This window comes from Harpegnathos saltator, unplaced genomic scaffold (assembly GCF_003227715.2).
Source record: "Harpegnathos saltator strain DR-91 unplaced genomic scaffold, Hsal_v8.6 scaffold694, whole genome shotgun sequence".
Taxonomy (NCBI): Eukaryota; Metazoa; Arthropoda; class Insecta; order Hymenoptera; family Formicidae; genus Harpegnathos; species Harpegnathos saltator.
Window position 1 is genome coordinate 113,710 of NW_020230531.1, and position 18,062 is coordinate 131,771.

The window sequence follows — 18,062 nt, forward strand, 5'->3', positions numbered from 1 at the left end:
AAAGTGCCGATGTTTTCGCGTCGGAAAGAAAAAATGAAAATGGGAGGAAGAGAGTGAGAGAGAGAGAGAGAGAGAGAGAGAGAGAGAAATGAAAGCCACGTCGCGTGGCTTTGCGCGGTCACGCGCGGTCGAACGGTGAGTCAAATCCTTCGCCGAGGACCTATCACTTGCGTTTGAACGACAGCGAAATCTTTCCTGACTCTCTGCAAGTCCAAACGACCAAACACCGATAAATTTAAGACTCGTCTCGACGTCGACGTCGACGTCGACGTGCGAGATGTCTCCTGCGGTCTGCGGATGACTCCTGTGATCTCTGTTCGAGCGACGACGTGAAAATCTCCACCTAGACTAGACTCGACGTTAGAAAAAACGACTCGTTGGGACTCGAATTTTCTCGAGTGTGTCGAGAGCTCGGAAAGAAAGTGGGTCGCGGCGAATCGCGCGACGAGTGGCGCGTGTGGCGTCATGTTGCTCGCCTCTAGTGACAAAAGTACGAAGGAATGCGTCGGGAGACGCAAATGCATCTTTCGGCATAATCGAGCGGGCAAGCGCGAGCGCTTCCTTGTTAGCACAAGTGTTTCGCAAGTGTGTCTCTCGCTCTCGCAAGAGGAAAGCGTCGTCTTTCCAGCGGCGGTGCGCAGTTTTTCCAGTGTTTAGGCATGCCTCGCAACCGAGCGAATGCAACAATCGCGCGCGCGCGGCCGCTGATAGACACGGACGAGTATAGTAGGAAAAGCGAAAGTCACGCCGGCGGGCCTCGATCGTCGAGCGCATTGTGAGCGCATCTCTGCCCTAGATAATTAATATCCGTGGTCGAGTAACCGTCATTTTCTCGTCAGCGCCCGCTGCAGCGCACCGCGACGGCGCATTCGTCTCGCGTGCGCTGCGGCGCGGTTACCTCATTTCTCGCCGTCGAGCCATCTAATTGATCAAAGGGATCATCGGGTGGGTTGTTACGTGGCGACGGCGGCGGCGGCGGCGATGAGAGCAATTGTCTCGTCCATCGCTATCGTCGCGTCGATGACAACCGAGCCGACCGAGTCATTTCGCAATGACGAATCGGCACGGCACGGCACGGCACGGCAAGGCACCTGCGGTGTGTACCGATCGACTGGACCCTCCGACTCGGTCGACTTCCAACAACTTCCGGAATCTGCTGTGTGTTGTATTATACATGACGAAAACTATAAGAAAGCACGAGAGAATACGCTCTCCGCTCTCCCGTGTTCTATTTGCATAATTGAAGCTCTTCGACGAGCGAGTCGAGGGGGAAGAAATTTTTCTCCAAGCGAGCTCTACGTGCGTGTATATATACACGTGTAATAATGATTCATACGTGCGTAATAATAACGTGCGTAATTAAAACGCAATCCCCGATGAACAAAGTACGCTTCGCGGTGGCGCAATATTTTTACTCTTGAGGAAGTAGCACGTAGAAAGCAGCATTTAGTAGAGGCGAGCATCTTCCGCGATTCGAATCACTGTAATTATTATTCAATTATCTCGACTAAAAGCTATAAAAGTGTTGGACAATATCTCTGCGCGCGCGCTTTGTGCGCGCTCGATGTTTTCCGTGAGTGCGCCGCGCCATAATGTTTGACACTGTACATATATTACATGTACATGCGACCATGCAGACGCTTGTTGCTAGAGCCTAACATCGGAACGATAAAAAAGCGTTCACGTTTCATCCAAGTTCCTTTGTTGTCGAAAGGGAAAGTCATACCCCCCGTATGTCCGTGTGCACGTTTCGCGTATGTAATGTACGTCTTTGCGTATACGAATAATACGTCGTTTTCGTACACGTATTGATGGCTTTATCCTTGCGGCCTTGCGCCGCAGTTGAAGCACCGAGTGACAAATGGCGATCGTTCATCCAGAGACCTTCGCGGTTATCCATAGTCTATCCATAGCCCATATTCATTACATCCGTTACATCGGAATCATTGCTGCGATGTGCAATTCTTAAGCGTCTCGAGCGAGCTTCGTTACGAGCGAGAGATCCTCTCGCAGGAGGGCAGGAGGGAGCAGTGCATCGTAAGCGTATGAACGCTTACAGAACGAACAGAACGTGAAAGATTGCTTCGAAGGATCGTTGTGTCCGAAATTGATCAAGGCCACCTTTTACTCGGTAGAGTAACCTCGTTCGCGACTGTAACTGTCCGAGGACGCAAGAACGCGAGAGAAGAGAGCCTCGAGAGGTTCAAGGACCCCCCCTTCCCCCCTTTCCCCCCGTTCAGAGTCAACAATCCGCGAGGAACCGTAATAGAGAGAACCTCTCGCACGCCCTCGCGCTCTTGCGCCGTCTTGTACCGTCGTACATGAGCTAATAAGTTATATTCAAACATCTCTGAAGTATTTCACGCCCTCGCTCTCGCATATACGGTAGCGTATTGCTAGCTACGAGCGTATATAAGTGTGCGTAAAACACACACACTGCTAAAGTAGCTGTGCTCGTGCTCACAGCCACAGCTTTACATCGTCGAGCTTACGAAAACACGTTCGTAATTTGAATTCTCCCGCGCATCCGCAAGTTTCTTTCTCACAGCGCGCGCTCCTTCTCCTGTCAGCTCGAGTGCTCAAAGCTAGTTCTTTGAGTACGATTTCGCAACGGTTTGACGGTTGCGGCACGACAAGGCCTCGTCGCGAGCAATTAATGCGAAAGGTCAGCCTCCCTCGGTCATAATAGCGACGTAGCCGTCGCTGGAACGAATCTATCATTTATTCAGCCGGATGAGCGAAGCGACTCGAAATAGCTCGATGTACGTCGACCTTCCTCTACACCCGCTTCCCGCTTCGCGGACTCTCTCCTAGTCTTATTCGAAACGTAGTTGATCCGCATGGAACACCTCAATCGGCTTACCTCATCGGCAACGCATCGCAGCTTCGCAATTGACCGACGTCTCCTGTCCGCGATACGCGACCATGTCGCGTCGATCGCGGACAGGAGCGGTATTCATCGCGATCCGATGAAGCGAGCGCGGAGGACGCGCGCTCCACCTTTTTCTCTTTCTTCTATGACGACAGTTTAGCGAGAAAAGATGGTCGGATATATATATATATATATATATATATATATATGTCGCCGCTTGATTACGATGCGACAAAGTCGCTGTGTCTAGAAAAGTCCCGATGCAACTCCAGTTTGACAAGCAAGGATAGCCTCTAGATCGCGCTAATATCGGAAGCGCATGTACTAGCAAACTCGCTGCGAAGGCAATCGCTCGTCACGCGTGGTCGTTGGTCACGTCGGTGACATTGCGATATTGTCACGCAGGAGAGAAAAGTCGTAATTACGATTGTCCGCTACGACCGCTACGAGATTTCACGGTTACCACGTCCGTCGCACGTCTGCGTCTACGCGGTCTGCGTAATCGCTGCGGATGAGATTGTGCGGCGTGCGAATGCGGCGTTCTCCTCGTGTCCTAACTGACAGAAAGCTTGTCGGAGAGAGACGCGGCGAATCGATGAGATCTCGCGACGCATGAGATCGCACGTGCGAGTCGGGGAATCAAATTTGTTGAAATGTTCGCTGGAATTCGCAGGTTGGATTTCTATGCTTCGTCTTATGAAAGAAAAAGTAGGAATGTCCTACGTGAAACGTTTCCAAAACCACCAATTAATTGGTAATGGAAAAACAGCCAATTACTACTCGACTACTAACTACTACTACTACTACTACTGCTACTACTACTACTACTACTTTACTTTGTCACTCGATTGTAAATGCGAAAGGTCGTTCCTACGGTTCCTACGGTTCCTACGGTTCCTACGGTTGCACTCGCCTGTTATAATCGTTGTTACCGTTAACGAGCATCGCGGAATCCAAGTCGATATTCCGCGGCACGCTTCGTGTATAGTATACGCGAGAGCGCAGGAGAAAGGAAATTTCCCTCGAACATCGTCGCTGCATCTTCTTCAACTGGTGCACCTCGCTGTCACGTTCCAGATACGCACGCACACGTGCTGATTCTCAAATAATTGAATAGTCACGAGCAAGCTACAACAGGAGAATCGAGCAAACAATTTACTGTACTGTAGAGAATTCCCAAAGCTTCTTGAGAATATCGATTGTGCAATCAGTTCTTTTCGTGCAATTACTTCGTTTCGAAACGGTTATAACATCTTTTTTACTCTTACATATCGTAATAACCAAGTCGTTTCTCATGAAGAAATCAACGCGCGACGTTTGAAGCGCGTTATTCCTCACTAGAATATCGTGTCTAGACAAACGTAATAAACGTACAAAGAAAAACAACATTTACAACATTTACAACATTTACAAGAGGCAGAGAATTGAAAAATTCAGCTGTCGGAAAATTTGCGTGCTTGGCCGCAAGATGCCATGTATGCTGTGTATAGAAAAGAAAACGAGAGAGAGAGAGAGAGAGAGAGAGAGAGAGAGAGAGAGAGAGAGAGAGAGAGAGAGAGAGGAAAAGGATAAACGCGGCCCGGCACAATACGCGACGTAATAATACACGCGAAAACGTCGGGCTTAACGCGCAGATACAGCCGTAAAACTCGTGACGAACGAACGGACTTGTGCTTTCACTCGCGCAAGGCGTCTTGCGAGCAAATGTTAGTTACTTTCTTTCGCTAACGTAAGTAATACAAAAGCACGTCCGCGCATAGGATTGCCAAAGGCAGAGGTCGAGAAGCGAAGCTCGAAGGCGAGGCGATTTCGACCGAAAAGGTCTAGAGATTGAAAGCCAACTTCCGTAACTCACCTTGCGGAAAAGTTAACATGCGTGAACATGCAACAGTGAAGATATCTTGCGCTAAACTAATATTTTAATTAATATTTTCACACGCGTAAAAAGTAAGGGCGAGCAGACAATTTGTCCGAGCGTGGATTATGGTATACGATATCGCGCAGCCAAGTCTGCTAACAGGCGCGAATTTCCCCGCCTCTAAACCGGGATTTCACATTTATACCTTCCAAATCTCATATAAGCTAAAAGGATCTCGCGGATTCGTGGTATTACGTTGGAAAGCTGACTTTCGTCAATGGCATGCTGGAGAAGCGTCTTGTCTAGGTCTAGGGATCTCTTGATCGCGCTACTTTTGATCGTGCCTGCGATACATCGATGATGAAAATATCGCATTGAGCAATTTAAATAGAAACGATCCAAATAATACATATATATATATCATGTATTTTGCAGCAGACAGCGCAAAAGCAATCGCAAAAGCTTCTATGATACAGAGAGCGCAGATATTTTACGTTACGAGTTTTTGGACACGATGTAAAACAACAGAACGTAGCGGACAAAATAGATCGAATACCTTTATATTTCTGCTATCCCCTGTCGTCTTTCGCATCCTTCCGTGCCGAGTTTGTCCAGGCTAGAAAGAAACCATTATGCCAGGAGCCGACTATCTACCAATCGCAAGATCTGTGTTACTTTCTCCGGTAAAGACGTCGATACCCGAAGATCGATCAGTGAAAGCACACGATAATTGATCACAAACACACAAAGAGGACCGTGAGAGGAACGATGGCAGGGACCGAGGAAATGCCGATGCAACAGTTTCTTTCTGGAAAACGCAAAGGCAACAGTTTCTTCCTTTCTCTGAAGGATACAAAGCGCTCATATCAAAATGCACAGCGACATTTCCGTTTGTTTTTCAGCACGGTAACACACACACACACACACACACACTCGTCAATCGAATGATCAGCAACCCCCGCACCGTCGATTATTTATCCCCGACGTTGCATCGAGTTAGCCGGCAGCACGGCATAGAGAAAAATGGTTTGTTTACGTATTAATATTTGAAACGTTGTAATCGATAGAAGATGACGAACGCGCGTTATAACGCGCGTTATAACGCGCGAGTTGTGACCGTCGGTTGACGCAAACCTCCGCGGAATGGCATTGTCGAAAGAGTGACAAGTCTTGACATTATTTGGCAGCATATTGCATGAAAAGAATCATTTTCATTCGTGATTAATGATTCCGTCCGGATGAATTAATCGTCACTTTAGACGTCACAAGTACCATGCAACGGTTAACCTTTATTATTACAACTAATAAAATATACACATACGAGAACGAGAGAGCGGGAGAGCGGGAGAGAGAGGGAGAGGGAGAGGGAGGGAGGGAGGGAGGGAGAGAGAGAGAGAGAGAGAGAGAGAGAGAGAAAGAGAGAGAGAGAGAGAGAGACAGAGAGAGGGGAGGGGGGAGGGAGGGGGAGAGAGAGACGTCATTTTTCAAAGTTTCGAAAGGGCCAAGCTTCGAAAGGGACTGCGAGAAAAGCGATAGAGGATAAAGTGGCAATATGACGATTCGAGTCGCACAGACGATACGAGATCGTATCGCGCGAAAAAATGGCACAACAGGCTAGACACTGATAAAAATAGACAGGTAACATCAATTACAAAAGGGTGACGCGCGCATAACCGATTCCCGTCTATGGGACAGCATTACGTATGACAGCGTAACTTGCGCGACGCCCGAGTTTCACTCCATGACGATATAAATAGCGCGCGACTTTTCATGTATAACCACGACGCACGACGCGGCGTTCTCGCGTACCCACTGACGTGGAAACTGACGGGAAATATGCGCTTGCTAACTCTGTTTCGCCCTGCGCGTTTCTAAGAATAGAGATATACCTGCGATCCTCGGGCGCGCACATTTCACTAGGGGCTCGCGACGAAAGGCTCCTTCCTCCTTTTCCTCGGTAAGAGAGAAAGAGAGAGAGATTGCCTGAGATGATTGATTTCTCTGAAAATATCGAAAAGTTGTGCAACGCGGACGAAAAGTTGTACAAGAAGAAGACGGTATGGATATAATATCGACTCGTCGTGAGTCAAAAGGTGTAATTCCTCCAACTCGTCGTTGGCGCGAGTTGGTGCGAGGCTCGTCGTCAATCGTCGGTGTAACTGTCGGCCGAGTTGGCGCGCGCGCGCGCGCGCGCGGGGTGAATATCATAACCGCTTCGCTTCGCTCCGCTTCGCTTCGCTTCGCGACGGCGCGGGGATGTGTCCGGGTCCGGGTCCGGGTCCGAGTCCGAGTCCGGGACAGCGGTGGGTGCACTTGGCGCGAATTCCGGCTAGAGAAGAGACGCGAGAGACGGGGGCGTGGGCGTGGCGTACGAGGATGAAAAGGCGTGGTTACGCGCGATCAATAAAATCACCCTCCTCTCCCTTCCCCTCTGACCTCTCGTGCTCTTCGAGCACGCGATATCGGCAATGTCGGTGGAAAAGTGGGTGCAGCCGGCGCGGGCGGGGGCAGGTGCGGAAAGACGACGCGCGATGTACCTCCGAAAAGCGAGTTTGCTGGCCAGAGACCGCGTCCTGTGGGCGCAGAGGGGTGCATAGTGTGTGTGTGTCGGCCACATGGCCGAACACACCACACCACATCGATCCCTCTGAACCTCCCTCACCCTCGCGCGCGCCCTCGTCAACTCGAGCTCTCGCGCGCGCGTCGTCACCACCTAGCACCATGGCCTCTGCTGTTACGCGGGAGACTTCATTCGCGAGACGTCCGCGTACAACCGGACCCCATGCAGCCCCGCGCACGCTGGATCACGCGAAGATCGGATCACGGAAGATACATTCGGCTCTGGAAACGGAACGAAAAATTCATTTCATCATTCTTCGATCTTCGAAGATGACCGGCAGAGAGACCGTCGCGAAATATGCAAGACAATTTTGTCACAAAGATTTCGGGGTCACACTTCCATCCAGAATACGTCGGACATCGCGACTCTCCATGGTCTTTATCCAGCAGAATCCACAGCAATTGCCTATCGTATCGTACACATAACTGTCCATTAACCGCTACAGACTGGAAGAAGAGTGTATTACGTGATTAATATGTCCATAGATGTTGGAAGGAGATTGGTGGACAAAATTTCTACTCGATAAAGCAGTCACGCAAGGAGATGGGAGGGTGATTTACGATCCGTCTCTCGTACACAAAATGAGCACGAAAATAGCGTTGACACAGGGTGACATCGATTTACATGCGTTTCAACGTCTCAAATTGAAACTGCGACATTGCGTTTCTCCTCCGCTCGCAATTGCGCTCATGACGCAATATCGCTCAACATGTTACCTTTTAAGCCGACTCCGGTCAAATCGTCGTTGTCGTTGTCAAATTGTCGTACCTTTCGTTATATTTGTTAAGAAAGCTATATAAGCGATACAAGATACACAGATTCCGGGCCAAGTTCAACTAGCGAAGATACACCCACGTGGTAGCAAGACGAATTAGTCGAACAAGTCGAACAAAGAAATTCGACGATTACAAAAAGCATTACATAAATCGGACATCTCACAAATTTTCTCTTTCGCAAGATGCATCCGCGTATGCGGATTTCGCAAGAATCTGCTCGAACCACCGTTACTGTTCTTTTCACCAAAGACGTAAAACAGTCGTCTCTCTTTTTTACGGCATAATCAGGAGCCTCTCACCGAGCATACGCAAGGTGACCTTTACGATCCTCGACGATACATCTCTCAGGTATAATAAAAGTCTTTCAGTTTTTAGAAAAGATCTTGGACGTACATTCAACTGAGGTTATAAGTACTTCCGACTAACAATCTCGCGACATACTCGATCCTACGTCACATTACAATACGACAAACTTTCTACAGCAATACTCGCGATGAGCGCCATCCATATCTGTAGCCCGGTCAAAAACGCCAAAAGTCATCCGAATAGCGATTACGCGCGCGCGCGTGCAAGTCGTATCATCTGCAATATTGAGAGAGAGAGAGAGAGAGAGAGAGAGAGAGAGAGAGAGAGAGAGAAAGAGTGAAAGAAAGCGATAAAGACGCGCGTGTGAAATCTCTTCCTCAAAAATAAAATTTATAAATAATAAAGAGCAAGGAGAGATACCGTGGAAAAATTCCTGGAAAAATTTAATACAAAATGTAAATTCCTGAAAAATTTGAGAACGTACAATCTCGACGAATAATCAATAATTATATGCCGCGTGTCAGATGATCTACTCATTTTCCACGTTAGGTCTCAGCGCATACGTGGTATCTTCCGTTTACGATACTTGTGCAACGTACGCTCGGAAACCGAGTCTCTATGGGATTAAAGTTAATGACTCATTTCGATGGCCGCTTTCTCCTACGTGCGGCCAAATAAAGTGCACGGTGTTTAATTAACCACGCGTGTTCAGCTTCGCGCACTAGATGGGAGAAAAAATGAAGGGGAGGAGCTATCGAGGAGATTAAGACGAAATGTGAAAATGAGGAAATACACGCGTCGTGTTGAAATATATATATAGCAAGTGATTACAACTAATCGCGAGTCAACAATGAGCTCACCGTAATACTTGTGCTGATCATATTTCTTTTCTTTTTCTTTTTAATTGACTGGCGGCACCGGAACACCGGAAATACAAGGGAGAGACCCGCGCCTTTAGCAGTTCCTTTCGAGCACGATTACGATTAGGTGTGAAATCTCAACTGAAGCAACGTGCACTGCCCTGTCCGTGTGTTGAATCAGACCCACCTACTTTGACTGTAGACTGCAGATTGTTCGATTCAACTCGTGCTAAATCATTGGACTTTGTCATCGTATCGCAACAGCAGTTCTTCAACATCGTGGCGACCGACATCTTTTTCCCGAGTTTGTCGTCTCTCGAGTCGAGTCGTTTCTGAGGCATCGCGAAGATTACCTGTGCAAGCACATTTTAAAACTTTATTCTTATCTATTCGCATATGTCTCTCTTACATTCTCTTTATACACATTTCTGTGTGTGTGTGTGTGTGTGTGTGTGTGTGTGTGTCGAGAAACAGATCGATCGACGAAACGGGATCGCGTTATTCTTAAGCGCGAAATGTTACCTTGTTTTAAGGCCAGAGCTAATCGATTGCGCGCAGGCCATGGTCACTTCGATTTACATCGCGCGTACTCTACGACTTATATCTCGACCATCAACTATGCACCGGCTGTCTTCGGCGACTACGACGCTCGTATCTTGGACGACTTGGACACTTGGATTACAGCTACGACGTGTAAAGTGTTGTAAAACGAGCGAATAAACGTGAGATTGCGAGCAATCGATAAGACGCAGGCAACAACAAGGAATCGTCTGGTGGATAGAATGAACGATTGAACGATTGTTTAATGGAACCAACAATTATTTTTACACACACGCATGGTTTGCGTTTACGTTTGTTTCTGTCAAAAAAATGTCAAAATCGCCGGGGTTAGCGGAAGAGGGGGGGGGTGGGCATTTCAAGACGAATGTTTTCACAGCTCGCGCAATTTATTCTCACACGCTTATCCATTTGGAGAATCCTCAAAGTCTTACACACCGGTGGGAACCGATACCTTGACGTCACGCGCTTCTACGTCTCACTTTCCCCGGCCCGGCGCGGCGGTTGACGTCTCGTTCGTACCTTCGTACGTCGAGTGAATCGCTTGTTTGCATGAGAAGCAGATGTTTACACGGTGCTGACAAACGCACTTACGTAAACACCATTTACGCGCTACGCGGACAGTGATTATGATTCCGCCTGGAGGACGAGCGCGCGATGCAACGCGCTGCATTTTCTACTTTGGCGCCGGGCGGAGCAGAGAACGACGTAATTGCGTCGACAATCGCATTTCCCCTGCATCGATTTTGCCTGCAGTGAGTGAGAGTTTCAAGTCTCATGTCGATGTTTGCAAGACACTGCCCACCGGCGATTTGCTTATCAGCAATACATTCACACATTATCTTGGTTTCGTTTGCGTCTCGCGAATCTGAGGAACGAAAGGTAAAATCAGGTGCCTGGATCATCCTTGCACGAAAAGTCTCGAAGCAGCAAGGAGAGACAAGAGAGATAATCTCGCCTGCGATAAGCAGCAATTGTGATAAACGTCGTGAAACGTGCACATTGAAATAACGCGACGAACATGGAAATGACGCAACGGAGGAATAAGAGGGTGGTCGATCGCCGGAGATTTCAATTCGGGGGCGAACAAACAAATAGTCCTTTTCTCTCTCTCTCTCTCTCTCTCTCTCTCTCTCTCTCTCTCTCTCTCTCCCTCTCTCTCTCTCCCTCTCTCTCTCTCTCCCTCCCTCTCTCTCTCTCTCTCTCTCTCTCTCTCTCTCTCTCTCCGATTATTCCTCTCTTGTTCTCTCTCGTTCTCCCGCTTTCCATCCTCTCGAAGCGAAGAAGAAGGGCACAAACAATTGTTGAATAAATAATTTCGCGATAATATGAAATTGGAACGAGAGAATCGTGTCGCGTTCGTTCGGGGAAGATCGTTTCGCGTCTGAATTTTTCTGTCGTTGAAACGGCAGCGGGGAGTTAATACGTACCTGCCACAGCCAGCGTGTTTCCCACCCACCCACGAGGAGACCAAAAATAAATTATTGTTCCGGGGTTTCGCTCTTGTTTCTGCTCCGGGGTGCCGTCGGTCCGGTCGCCCTTCCCATCGTCTCCCTTTGTTCACCCCTCGTACAGCCCTCATCGGGACTATACCCGTCGCCGCCGGCCGCCCACGACGACGCGCGACGGTGCATCCACCACCTCCGTCGTCATCCGCAACGGCGTACCTAATATAATATTCCAGGCAATTACAATGTTTGCGGATCAAACAGAGAGACTCGTTTCGTCCGTGGCGTGCGATGGCCTACCCTTCGCGGTGGCTGCTGGTACACAACTTCTTCTCCCTGCCCCCTCGCGGCTGGCGCGGCTGGCAGCGCAATGAGGGGACCGTCCGCTATTCTTTTAATGAGCTCGATAGAGCAAGAGGCTGGTATTCCTTGAGACGGGCCAAACGACGGGCTATCGAGAGAAAACTCGAAGAAGAAGAGCTCGAGTGCGCGCTCCATGTTGAATCGCCCGATTCGCAGAGAGAACGTGACGGAGACGAGCACTCTCGGCGCGGTCTATTGCGCGATTTATATTCTTTTGTGTTGCGCCCATCTCTGACTTGTCCGTCTCTTGCGCGAATCTTGCCTCACCTGGTTCCCAAGTAAGCGTCCTCTCTCTCTCACATGCAGCTGCTCGCGCTGCTGCTAGCTCGCGATTGTCGTTGGACCTCAACCTCTGGACGAGCAGGAAGGCGCCAACGTCGGCGTCCGGCCGGACTGCGACGTTGGCGGAGGAAGAAATGTTTGCGTAAATTAGAAAATTTGTCCCGAAAACTTGCGTTTTCATTCGCAATATCTTAACGCGCGCGGCGCGGTATCCCTCTCGCGACACGATGCAACGCGAGATCGTTATAAATTCTCAGAGAACACGCAGAGAGAGGGAGGGGGAGGGGGAAAGGGGGAGAGGGAGAGAGAGAGAGAGGGGGGGGAGAGAGAGAGAGAGAGAGAGAGAGAGAGACACTGGCGCTCTCTTACACAATACCCGGCGCGAAGTTGTTGAAATCCGACAAGATTTTATTTCCCGCGACTCTTTTGTCTCTAACGAGATTTCGCGAGAGATTTGGCGCTTGGCCGCCCTAGCTGAGCCGACAGCGCGTTAGTCGGTGAACTCGATCGTACGAAACCGAATTACACGGATCGTTCGCTTGATATTCCAGTCGCCGCAGTCTTCCTCATCGGGCATTCCACCTTCCGCCACGCGCTCTTCTCTCTTTCACCGACCGACTGTTCCGTCGAGCTGCTTCAACCTGGCGACCTGGTGTACACGCACGTTCCTACATGCGTACGCATTTTCGTCATTGCAGATGAACACGTCTCTCGTTGTAGTCTTTGCTCGACACGTGACGCGAGAGATCCGTCATCCGTCTCTCTCTCTCTCTCTCTCTCTCTCTCTCTCTCTCTCTCTCATCTCTACATTTTTTCTTGTTTTTCCCTCCTGTATATATGTATGTAACACACATGTTTGTACATGTGAACACACGTATGCGTATTTCTATACTTGTATAGCATCTCATTATATTTTTCTGTCTAATTTCACACACTCCAATTTCTTTTGTATTTCAATGTTTCTACATTCCTGTTCTCAATAAGCGCAAGTAGCGTCGTCACGTGCTGCCGTGTCTCACACTCTCCCGAGCCATTTGTATTCCTTCGTCTCTGCTACTAGCCCTACCACCTAAATTACTCGGCGTACCTGCGCAACTTTGCGAACTGTCGTGACTCGTAAGTCGCGCGCGCTTACGTAAGCTACGTGTGTGTGTACGTACGTTTACCACCTCTATCGGCTATCGAAGCCCCCGCGAGTATTTGCAGAAAAGTATCGCGAAACTCGCGACACTCGCGAAGTGGTGTTTTACGGTCTCGAGACGAAATCGGAGATTAATCAACGAAACCGAGACGACAAAGAGCGCTCGCGAGAACAAAAGGGACAACGCTAGATGCTCGATTCTACCTGTCTCATCTGATGCGACACGTACGCTGCATCCTGCTGCTGCCGTTCTCACGGTTGCACAGAAGCTCGTGTAGAGTCGTGAGCGCCGATCCCACCCAAGCCGTGTTCCGATTCGGAAAAGTCGAGCTGTCGGATAAACCCACGTTGGCGTCCCCTTCACGCTCTCTCGAAGAACGTTAATAGGACGGTGATCAGCCGGAGATCGTTTCGATTTCAGCATCAAGAATGCCAGCCGCCAGAATGGAAGCCGCGCTCGTGCAAAAGTCGACAATAATGGGAAAACGTGACAGGTCCGTACGATCACAGCCGCAGGTAACGCGAGTAGCTTGGATCCTCTCTGCGACGGCGACGGCGCCGTCGCCGTCGCCGTCGCTTGACGGAGGTACGAATGCACGAATTCTCTGTTAACGTTACCCTTGCTGGGTCAACAGCTGGGTCAACCGCAGATCGATATCAACGAGTATTTTCGCTCGCCGAGAACAGAAATACGCGAGCATGGTGAGTTGTTGCTGTTGTTGTTGTTGTTGTTGTTCTGCGGTGCGAGAAATACCAAAATCAAACACGATACAACAGAGCCGCGGAGGACAGAACGAAAAGAGAGGATAAAAGGAAATCAATACTCTGTGGCTCTGCGGCTCGATTGATTTCTCTTCTCTCTGAGATTTCACCCCTTGCATGCTTGTATCCAAGCAACCTTTGCATTCTCTGCAGAGTAATGTCGCAATCTTTCTTGTAAATTTTGGAATCTGAAAATAGCATTCGTTTCGACTGAGACGTAGAGAGATGATTCAACAATCTCATGTTCGTTCAATCTTGTTCATTATAAAACGTAGTATGAAACGTCTAAAACTGTAGATTGATGCAGATTGATGCCGACACACATCTCGAGACGTAGAAAAGAAAAGAAGGCACGCTTCTTTACTTATTAATTCGCTTGTCGCTTATCGTAAATAAGAGTCTCAGAAACGCACGACATAACTGGAAAGAAATGTCGTCGAATGAAGCAACGTCCCGGCTCGACGTCAGAAACAGCCTTAATTTGGCATTGGATCGTTTAACGGGCGATGACGCGTGCGACTGGCGACACGAAGGGCTAAGGGTAAAGGTTCAGTATCTCGCGGCATTAACTGCTGTCTAGGGTGAATTTCCACAATCACAATATTTCATCCGATATAGACGGTTTATCACATCTATCTATAAAAATATTCTCACGTCGTCCCACGTTAAATACTGTACGTCACGTCTGCCACCAATGGCAAAGAGAGAGAGAGAGAGAGATTTCGTACATCGCGAGGAAACAGATAAAGACAGAGGCTAACAGATAAAGACAATTTTACACACGAGAATAGCAAAAGTCAAGTCAGTCTCACATAATAAACTCTCTACATAATGAAATCTCTGATTGCGATGTTAAAGAAAGTGGGAGAGACCTTTGATCTTACTTATGCGATTATCGAAAATGACGGTCAAACAACTGACAGACGCACGACCAACCCCTGTCGCGCAACCTCGGTCAAATGACTTTTGACCTCTGGCAAGTCACTCATGGTACGTTATCAACTCCGAATTGCGCTTGTGCGCAAGCGAACTCGCAGCGGCTGCTATTGACGCGATCGTGTCCTCTCGATCAACACGACCGAGAGGGAAGGAATGAGAATGTAACTTTGAACCGATATGGAGCTACCTGCGCGCAAGTTGTCTGCTCTATCCTACTTTTGCTACTACTCGTAGTATACTCGATAACTGTGACGGCACGTGTCAATGCACGTGTCGTCATCAAATGCCAATGATCAACAATTATCGTCGAGTCCCTCGAGTCCAACGAAGCAAGATGGAAGGAACGCAGCGCGATGGCAATGTCTCCTGGTAAAGCAAAGGTGCTCACGACTCCGAGCCGGCGCCTCGAAACAGGGTTTCGCAATCGCACCCCACGCAACCTTTAACGCGAGACCAGGTGATGGTGGCGAAGAGACTCTCGGGTGGAACTGGCGATCCGCCAGTTGAAGAGCACTGCCGGTCAGCGCTAACACGTTCGAGAACCCCTTTGGGGTTCTCGGTGAGGGCGGCAGGGAGAGCCCACCACAGTCACCTCACACAGGTGAGGCCGTATCGACCTGACGCCAGAAATACCGCGCAGCATCGACCGTCGCCGTTATACCTGGTCTCGCCTTCTTCCGTACCTCTTCGTCTCCCTCACCCAGCGCCCCCGTCGTCCGGAGGACGCGGAGGGTGCCGTGCACACTCGATGGTGGAGGGTTTGGGGGCTGACGCACGGTCTCGCTGCCGCCAATCCCTGGATCCTGGTGGCTGCGGCTGCGCCCTTCCGCACCCTCCGCACGGGGAACCGGCGATCGCCACCACCGACGCTGCCGCCGCCGCCGCCGCCGCCGCCGCCGCCGCCGCTGCCGCTGCTGCCGCCGCCGTTGCCGCCGTTGCCGCCGCCGCCGTTTGCCGCCGCCGTCGCCGCCGCCGCCGCCGCTGCCGCCGCTGCCACCACCACCGCCGCTGCCACCGCTGCCACCGCCGCCGCCGCCATCGCCGCCATCGCCGCCACCGCCGCCACCGCCACCGCCGCCGCCGCCGCCGTCGCCGCCGCCGCCGCCGCCGCCGCCGCCGCCACCACAACGACAAGAGAGGGCGCCGTACGACTCGGTGGCGGGGAGGACTCTGAGGGCAGACGTTCCAAAGCCACCCCGACGGAGAGACACGCCGCGAGACGCCCCAGCCATTGGGAGCCCTTCGTTCTTAGTAAGTATCCTGGCCGATCTTGTTCCACGTTCCCTGTCCCCTGTTCCGTCGTACTCGTACATTTTCCTCTCGCTTGTCTGGCGCTGTCGACGCCGTCTTCTCTTCGCGCGCCCAGGCACGAATGGGGTGTGCGTGCGCGCATTCGCACGATCAACTTTTACGCGAGGACTCTCAATCTCTGCACTCACCAACTCGTTTCACAAGAATGGATATTTTTCGCTGTGATCACGCTCGAATCGGAGTGTGTTTCTCCCAATGTTTCCTCTTTCTTTTGGCTTTGCATTCGTTGCACTCAACAACAACAACTCTCAAAGTGTTGTCTTCTTTGAGACAAGCTGAAAGTCGACGAGCTCGAAAAGGATCGATCGGAATGGTGGTGGTAATCGTTGCGTCGTTACTACTTCTCGTAGCGCCGCGTGCACAACTGCTCCCTTAGCAATTTCTCATTTATAAAGAGACTGCATAATAGGAGCACTATCAAGATGTGCTTGTTATAATTTCAGTGCATTTCACGCCACGCAGCGACACGAAATTTTACGAAAGTCCTGAACAATTTATCTTCGCGCTTCTTCTCTTCCCGACTCGCTTTGGTTCGAAGCGGCGAATCCGAGAAAAGGGTAGATCGAGCCATTGGTGGTACATACGTTTTTACATGTCACATTTACATTCGCGTTTCGATTCGTTGTAAGCTTCATCTGGTCTCACTGAACACAGCAACATTTGTTCGTCGAGAGGAATGATTACATCACCATGCTCCTACAAAACTTGTATGGTGACTGCCAAGTTTCCTTCTCTCTCTCTCTCTCTCTCTCTCTGTCTCTCTCTCTCTCTCTCTCTCTCTCTCTCTCTCTCTCTCTCTCTCTCTCTCTCTCTCTCTCTCTCTCTCTCTCTCTCTCTCTCTCTCTCTCTCTGACGAGATTAAGAATCGGAACAATCGGTCTCTGTGTCAACTCGGAAAAAAGTCACGTAATCCCCAGCAATGTCCCGAGCAAGAGCTGAGAGAATTCTTCAGTTGAAATTTGTGATTAGGAGAGCGATGAAGGAGAGGAAGGGAGGAAGGGGGGGGAGGTGAAATAACAAGGGATATCGCTACCCTTCCTGCAAACAATGGAGCACAAAATAACACGTGGCTGTCAAATAACTATATCGCGATGAAGCGAGAGGGTAAAAATTACCTTGGGAAGTTACGCACGTGTGTAATGCCCGGTCTTCTTCAAATGCATATAGTACAGCACTCGAATGTTATAGATAGACACAGAAACGCTATATTTAACTTGCGCCCATTGGTAACGCGCGTACATAAGATAATAGAAATGTTGGTAAAAATTGTGTCGACCGTACGAGAAGACGTGAATATGTAGAGTACAAACGTTGCACAGTGCACCCTTACTCTTAGTGGTGCGTGCGCGCGCGCGCGCACAATTGCGCAGGTTAAAAATATAATGATAAATTTCAACTCGAAGGTCAACGTACCCTTCCCCATCCTCCCGTGGATAATGTGCACAATCTCGGAACATTCTCTACGCAAGGAACAAATTTTGTGCTGTTGTTGTACTTACTTAACGCCTTCGCTCGTGTTAGTTTGTACGTTGCGATATTAATTGCACAAGATACACAGATGATGATCTATTGCAATCGATTGCGTCATCATCATTATCATTTTCATCGGACCCATCCATCGTTAGCGCTTGATACCGAAATCGAAGAGAATCGATTCGAGCATTGAGAGGGTCGAAGGGGTCGGAGTCGGGGTCGGGGTCGAAGGTCGAAAGATAACGCTTGCTTCGAACAGGTCGGGTTTATTATAATTTGCAAATATGCGGCTTGCGGAATTCCGTCGGTTTGCGCACGCACGCACGCGCGCGCGCGCGCAATGTTTCTGCGGCGAACTCATTCCGTCCCTCTTCAGTCCCAAGAGGGATGGAAGCGAATCGATCGTTATTGTTGCCGAGTGTCCGCGTTTGACTTTAACCGATTGGGAAATATCACGCTGTTGCAGATTCACGCGGTTGTGAATTCAGCTGAA

General features: G+C 49.7%; 1 long non-coding RNA gene across 2 annotated transcripts; it reads right to left on the reverse strand.

Moving 5' to 3' along the window:
- Window positions 1-8,950: 8,950 nt before the first annotated feature.
- On the reverse strand, window positions 8,951-14,032 carry LOC112590024 (uncharacterized). 2 transcript variants are annotated; one of them, XR_003113940.1, is made up of 3 exons: window positions 13,289-14,032; window positions 11,281-12,054; window positions 8,951-9,645 (listed from the first exon to the last, which is right to left on the reverse strand). It is a non-coding gene; the product is annotated as an uncharacterized LOC112590024 (long non-coding RNA). The 2 variants fall into 2 exon arrangements; XR_003113941.1 differs by lacking the exon at window positions 13,289-14,032 and having other exon boundaries at window positions 11,281-11,517; window positions 11,599-12,201.
- Between the last annotated feature and the right edge of the window lie 4,030 nt (window positions 14,033-18,062).